Source organism: Parasteatoda tepidariorum, chromosome X1 (genome assembly GCF_043381705.1).
Source record: "Parasteatoda tepidariorum isolate YZ-2023 chromosome X1, CAS_Ptep_4.0, whole genome shotgun sequence".
Classification (NCBI taxonomy): domain Eukaryota; kingdom Metazoa; phylum Arthropoda; class Arachnida; order Araneae; family Theridiidae; genus Parasteatoda; species Parasteatoda tepidariorum.
This window is the reverse complement of record NC_092214.1, coordinates 64,816,607-64,823,408: the sequence shown is the minus strand read 5'-3', so window position 1 is coordinate 64,823,408 and position 6,802 is coordinate 64,816,607. Positions and strand designations below refer to the sequence as shown.

General features: G+C 30.7%; 1 protein-coding gene across 2 annotated transcripts in view; it reads left to right on the top strand.

The window, feature by feature from the left end:
- The window catches only part of LOC107452606 (uncharacterized), a 38,143-nt gene that overhangs the window by 12,561 nt on the left and 18,780 nt on the right, over positions 1-6,802 (top strand). The gene's annotated exons all lie outside the window — the stretch shown is intronic.

Genomic DNA, 6,802 nt, shown 5'->3' with positions numbered 1-6,802 from the left:
CCCCCCCCCTTCCTTCTTGAAAGTGCAGGCGTTTGGAATTCCTGAGCTCTTATCTTTTAGTTAAGGAATGTTTAGATTTATGGCCTTTATGAGAAGAAAAATGTAAAAAAATGACTTTTTTGAGAAATTGTTTTTAAAAAAAAATGGCCTTTATTGGAGGTAGTCAGGAAAATGTGGCCCTCTAATGGGAGGAAAATTAACATTATGTCTATGGGGAAAATTTTCGTTCCTCAAAATATTGGCCCTTAATAGAGGTGGCCCTTAAGTAGAGGTGGCCTTTAGGAGAAGTTTCACTGTATATATATATATATATAATGTTTTGTACTAAATGTGTGGTAATAAGAGCTACAGTTTTGAAAGCTAGAATTTGCAGTAAACCGTCACCATATGAACTGAAAAATTACGAAATGAATGGTTTAAATACCTTCTATTTTGGGTTTCATTACAAGAATCATGGTTTATTTTACCAGAATTATCATTACCACACAGAACGGTAATTTTCCCGGATATTTTTACTCTGTGTATTAAAAAATGGTATAGCATTCCAAATCTTTTAAAAACGAAGCTAGGTTCATTCACTAAGCAATGTAGAAATTAACATGAGTAATCTAATATATTTCGTAAAAAATAAAGCATTGTTTTTTTATGTGTTTTAAATGAAGAAAATTTGGTAGTAAATCGTATTAGGCAACTTCTATAGAAAGAATAAAATATTAGGATATCTTCGAAATTCAATAAATAGTTATCTATTTTAAAAATTGTGTTTTCTCAAAGATTTCAAAAATTCTTTCAGAGAGTGGGGTTTTTCGCTACCAACTTTACATATCAAAGAAAGGAAAACTAAAAATTATATAGTACTTTCAAAACTCAATTTTTGTCTTTTATTTTAATAAAACTTTACGAATTGGGCAATTAGCAGCATTTATATAGTGTATAATACAATATATAGTGGCATTTATGCAATTAATTTTTTTTATTTTATTATTTATTTATTTTTTTCTTTCGATGCAGAAAGACGATTTGAAAAAAATCTCCTTTAATATTTTGTGATTCATAAGAATGCCAAAAAAAATATTTATATAATACAAAACAATTTTTTGAATTTTGATGATATTCAAGTTGAACGGTCCTCATAAGTTACCAAATGCGTATTTTGCCAAATTACGGCATATTTTGTCAGATTTTAAAAGCATTTATTTTAACACTCAGTAGTTTTTGCTAAATTTCTTTGAATAATCTTTTTAGTTATAAGGTCAGTATTCATAATTTTGTGGCTAAGTTCTCATACTTTAAATCTTAATTCAAAATTCAACCAAAAGTGCAATATAATGAAATTTTCTTATCTTCGAAGCATATTCTGATTCATTTATACAGATTCAAAAGCTTTTTAATGAGCAAAATATTTTAGTTTTAAAAGATATGCTTATATTCATGTAAATATATACAAGTTAGATTTCGAAAACTAAATGTTTCATATTGCACATAATAATGTAAATACTACCGATTGATTGCTATTTTTCCAACAAAAGGTTTTAAAGACATTCTTTTTTATTATTTTCATTACCGACATTGAACAGCAAACCCAATTTTTGGGTTCACGACTACTAATGTTCAACTCCGTAGCCTTGTAATTTGGAACCCAATCCAGAAGACAAGGGAACTCTTTGATCAAGTATTGGGAGAAATTTGCCTTCGTGGAAGACTTTTTAATTGAACTAATCCGCGTTTGCATTACATGAAAAGGAGGACGACGAGAACCTCCCACGGTTAGCCTGACGGCAAAGGGACTCTGACCCATGATCACTGAGGATATTTCGCGTCAGCACTGTGGTCGGTGCAAGCCGGAAGCGGAATTCATATCGACTGGGATTCGAACCCGGTTCGCCTCATTGGAAGGCGAACGCTCTATCCCCTAATCCATCGCGGCGCTTCAAAGACATTTTATTTTATTTTATAACTGTCGTTGTACAGCCGACCCAATTTTTGGGTTTACACTACTAATGTTCAACTTCGTAGCCTTGTAATTTTGAACCCAATCCAGAAGACAAGGGAACTCCTGGATCAAGTATTGGGAGAAATTTGCCTTCGTGGAGGACTTTTTGATGGAACTAACCCGCATTTGCGTTACATGGAGAGGAAGATTTTTACTGGGTTGTATTTTTGTATTTCTTTACTGGGTTGTTCCGAAAAAACTTTCGTTTTTTTTCGCAATAGAGAATTTAATTGCATTTTTTCACAGTCAACTGCACACTCACACTAAAGTCATAAAATCATTATAAATTTCGAAAACTGATATAGAAAGGCTTACTTGTGAAAGAGTTCGATTGATTCTAAGCTGTAATTTTTAATTGATGCCCCTTCGAACATAAAAAAGTTAAAAGCAGCTTTTTTGAAATATTTTACTTCTTTACTATCTAAAGGTAAAAAAATGCCGTTCAAGCAAGAAAAAAAAATTTCCAATGTATATGGAGAAGTATTGACAGTACGCCAGAGCCAAAACTGGTTTGCAAAATTTCGATCCTTCAAAATTTTGATTCGGCAAAATTTCGCTTACGATGCATGAAGATGCAGTTCACCAGTTTATGCTGATGAAGATCCATTCGAAGCTTTAACGTTTTTTTTTCTTTTTTTTCCTTTTTTTTAAATGGCAGGCACTTGTCCCATTGGCCACAAGAATGCCAGAACTGCTACTCTTTTCTCATTGCCCAGTGGACACCTGTGGCGAAGCCACGGTGGTGGAGCAGCGTCGCCCACGTCACACAACTACAAACCCGTTTATAGGGCGGGTCACATTCACACAAAGGAGAAAGGACATAGAATACAGAGAGAGAAAGAAACATCCCTGCCCTGAGCAGGATTCGAACCCGAGGCCAATGTCTCCGCAGTCAGACCTGGCGAATAGCAGCTCGTGAGGATTATTCTCAAAGCTCGACATATGGGTTCATAACCTTACTGAAAGAAATTTATGTCGTCGCATTAGACATCTGTGATTTGCTTCTCAAACGTCAAGAAAACTATCAATTTTTGAAGCGCATCATCACTGGGGATAAGAAATGGGTTGTCTACAATATTTGTTCGGATTTCTTAATCATTTACATACAGTAATAACTTTACTAAATGAAGAAGTCAAAGATCACCCGGATTAGTTTTTTTTCCAGTGAAGAACAAATTTTTATGAGCTAGGAGTCATACTCTGCCAGAAAGATCAAAAGGTATTGAACCAGAATGGACAATATATCAATGCTCAATATATCAATATATTCAATAAATATTTATTCACTATAAGAAAATAGTTGTTATTTTTTATAAGGAAAAGCCGAAATTTTTTTCCGAACATTCCATACTTGTCCCACAGTACTTCTTGTGACTAATTTTCTATTAAAAAATATATCCGAGTAATCACATGAATTTTTGATCTTATTATATCCAAAATTACTAAGCAATCTGTCCAGTACTTCTTGGTTATTAAAAAAAATTCAAAAAATTCCTAAAGAATCTGTTGGTTTTTGTTCATGTCATAGGCATAATATCATGGAAATATTTTTTTTAAGGTTTTGATGAATAACGCAAATACTTGCACCCTCAATACAACTCATCAAACAATATACCCCAGCATTCCTCTAAATAGTTTTCCTAAAGAAAATCTTAAATTCTGAATAAATTTCCCTCTGGCAATTTTTCTTTGTCTTTTTTTCAGCTCTTTAATTCCCATATCACTTTTTGCTCAAAAATAGTGCTTTCGTGTATAATCATTTTTCCGAAATCAATATTTTCTTCCAATAAGGAAAACCAATAGTTTCTTTATAAAGTTTCAAAGATGAAACTCTTTTAAATACGTGACAAATTTTATTTATTAAGTTTTATCATAATTTTTTGAATAGTGTTTAGCGTCTCAAAAAAAAATTTATTCCTTTTTCGTTTCGAACGGGAAGAATTAATGATATATTTGTAAAATCGTTAATCTTCTTTTAAAAGATATTCAATTAAGAGTCCGCTATAATGCGAAAGACACTTTTCATCGCAAATTCTGTTTCACCTCCATAATTATTTTAAAAGCGTGTTTAGTCAAACCTAGAGTAAGCCATGAAGTTTCATTTGTTGAAATAAAAAATTTTCAAAATATCAAAATGCAAACAAATTATCAAAAGAGAACTTCCCCAGTGCATAATCCTAAGTTATCCTCTCATAATTTCTTTTCATTTTTAAAATTTTCTTTAAGTTATCCTCTCATAATTTCTTTTCATTTTTAAAATTTTCTTTAAGTTATCCTCTCATAATTTCTTTTCATTTTTAAAATTTTCTTTAAGTCATCCTCTCATAATTTCTTTTCATTTTTAAAATTTTCTTTAAGTTATCCTCTCATAATTTCTTTTCATTTTTAAAATTTTCTTTCAGAATTTGAAACTTCATGGCTTACTTTAGAATTTCCGGAACCCACTTTTTCCATACTTTAAATTTTAAATTACTTATAGTGGTGAGAGAGAATTTGCTAGGCGAAGTTTTTCCCGTGGTATAGCGTCCTCGTAAATCCAGGAAATGTGTAGACTATTTGTTGAAAAGGTGAATTGATGAAAAAGATACTGATAACCCACGTATAATATGGAAAATTGGCAATAAGAACTGCATAGACGAATTGAAAAACCTCGATCAAATAGGAGTGAAAAGCAGCAAAACTTGGCGACAAAATGGATAGCGTATAACTTCAGGGTAACACCCCTAAAAGCTAATCAACTGGTCTGTTTCTGCTTTCAAAACGGATGCCTACCTTTACAAAGGTGCTAAATGACAGTTCTTGAATGATCTCAGAGTGGAAGATGATTCCAAGGCAACAAACAGACAACGAGTAGACGTCGAGTACAAATAGACAACGAGTAACCTCTTAGAAAGCCTTTCTGTGGGAGAATTCGAAAGCTAAGACGCGAACAGTTTGTGGATGAGTGTTTATAGATTTAGCCACTTAAATACTTAAAAACAAAAAATGAAGGCAAATCATAATCTTATCGTGCAAAACTATCGTTTATAACTAACAATTGTAAATTTACTCGAATTCCATATAATATCACTTAAAACCTTCATTAAATCCTTTCTTCAATTATTTGTTATGAAGTAATTTTAAGCTTTTTCAAATAGAAAATTTACGCATTTAGCCAAAAACTAACATCATACATTTGCACAAAAAATTTAATACCAATAGAAAATAATGAAAATATTATTTTTTATTCTTATCGTATCTATTCTATCATATTCTTATCGTATATTAATTTTTGTTTCCTATTCTTATCGCATATAACTATTAATTGTAAGTTAATGCGAATTCGATAGAATTTACTTAAAACCTTTATCCAACCGATTAATTGTTGCAATGAAACTTTAAGTTTTTTCTAAATAAAAAAATTAAACCAAAGGCTAATATCAGATAATTGTGCTAAAAGTTAAATAACAATATAAAATAAGGAAAATTTTGTTATTTTTATTATTTTTGTTTCCTATTCTTATCGCATCTGTCCTATGGTATCCTATCCTATTATATCTATACATTGTATTCTTATCGTATATAAATCTTTGTTTCCTATTCCTATCGTATATAACTATTAATTGTAAACTTTCTCGAATTTTGTAGAATTTCATTTAAAACCTTTATCCAATCAGTTCAATTAATTGTTACAGAGTAACTTGAAGAGTTTTTAAATAGAAAAATTATACATTTAACAGGAGGCTAATTTTATGCATTTGTGCAAAAAATTAAATAGCAAAGGAGAATAATGAAAATATTATTATTATTATTATTATTATTATCCATTCATTCAGTAGTAATTATTTTGACAATCAGAGTCTTTTTTCAAAAGTTAAATAAAATCTACCGAAATTTGGAAAAACTCTGATAAATTAGCTCATTTCACTTTTACATCTCAAACCAAGGGGAAAAAAAAGATTGGCATTTTCAGGCGTTGCTAATAGCAACCTCACGACTAACAAAACGTTCTAATTCACCTGGCAGAGACCCGGCGATTCACGATGGTAAGAATCACGTTTCTAGTTGTTCTTGCTGAAACATAATTGCACGATATCGACCAATGGACCTTGACACTGTATGTTAGAGATATCATCACAGATTTTTGAGGACTAAACACCATTAATAAAAATCATTCACGCTGGTGTTTTATGTTATACTGGTTAACAGGTTTTCGTTAAAATTAACCGCATCTTTGTTAACCTAAGGAATCCTTCCTGTTTCCCTTTCGATTCATTTTGTTTCTTAGTTCTACATAAAAAGATTCATAGATATTTATTTGCTCTTTTTTCATGCCTATGCAAAATACTGAGTCTTCTTATTCTTCACCATAAGTTCCAAACCAAACAAAAGCGCTATCGCCTCTCAGTGGGCCTTTAAGATTTCTACAGGGGGTTGGGACTTTCTAAAAGTAGTGTAAAAGCTTACATACAGAAGAAAATGTTTAAAATATCAAGTATATTTTAAAATTAATAATTTCCTTCTGCATAAAAAGACAATACATATATAACTCCGCATAAATTACCCGTTACTAAAGTATAATTCTGCAGCGTATGTACATGACCAGATAAATATTAACCAATTTTATAGTGAAAATAACATTTTATATGGTAATATATGTATGTTATCATAAGAATTAAATGATATATACAAATAGTAAAATTATGTGTATGAAATACATGTATATTTGTTTGCTGAACAACCCCAAAACTTTTTGCACTTGGAAGTTTAAGGTGATTTTTTTTTTTTTTTTTTTTTTTTTTTTTTTTTTTTTTTTTTTTTTTTTTTTTT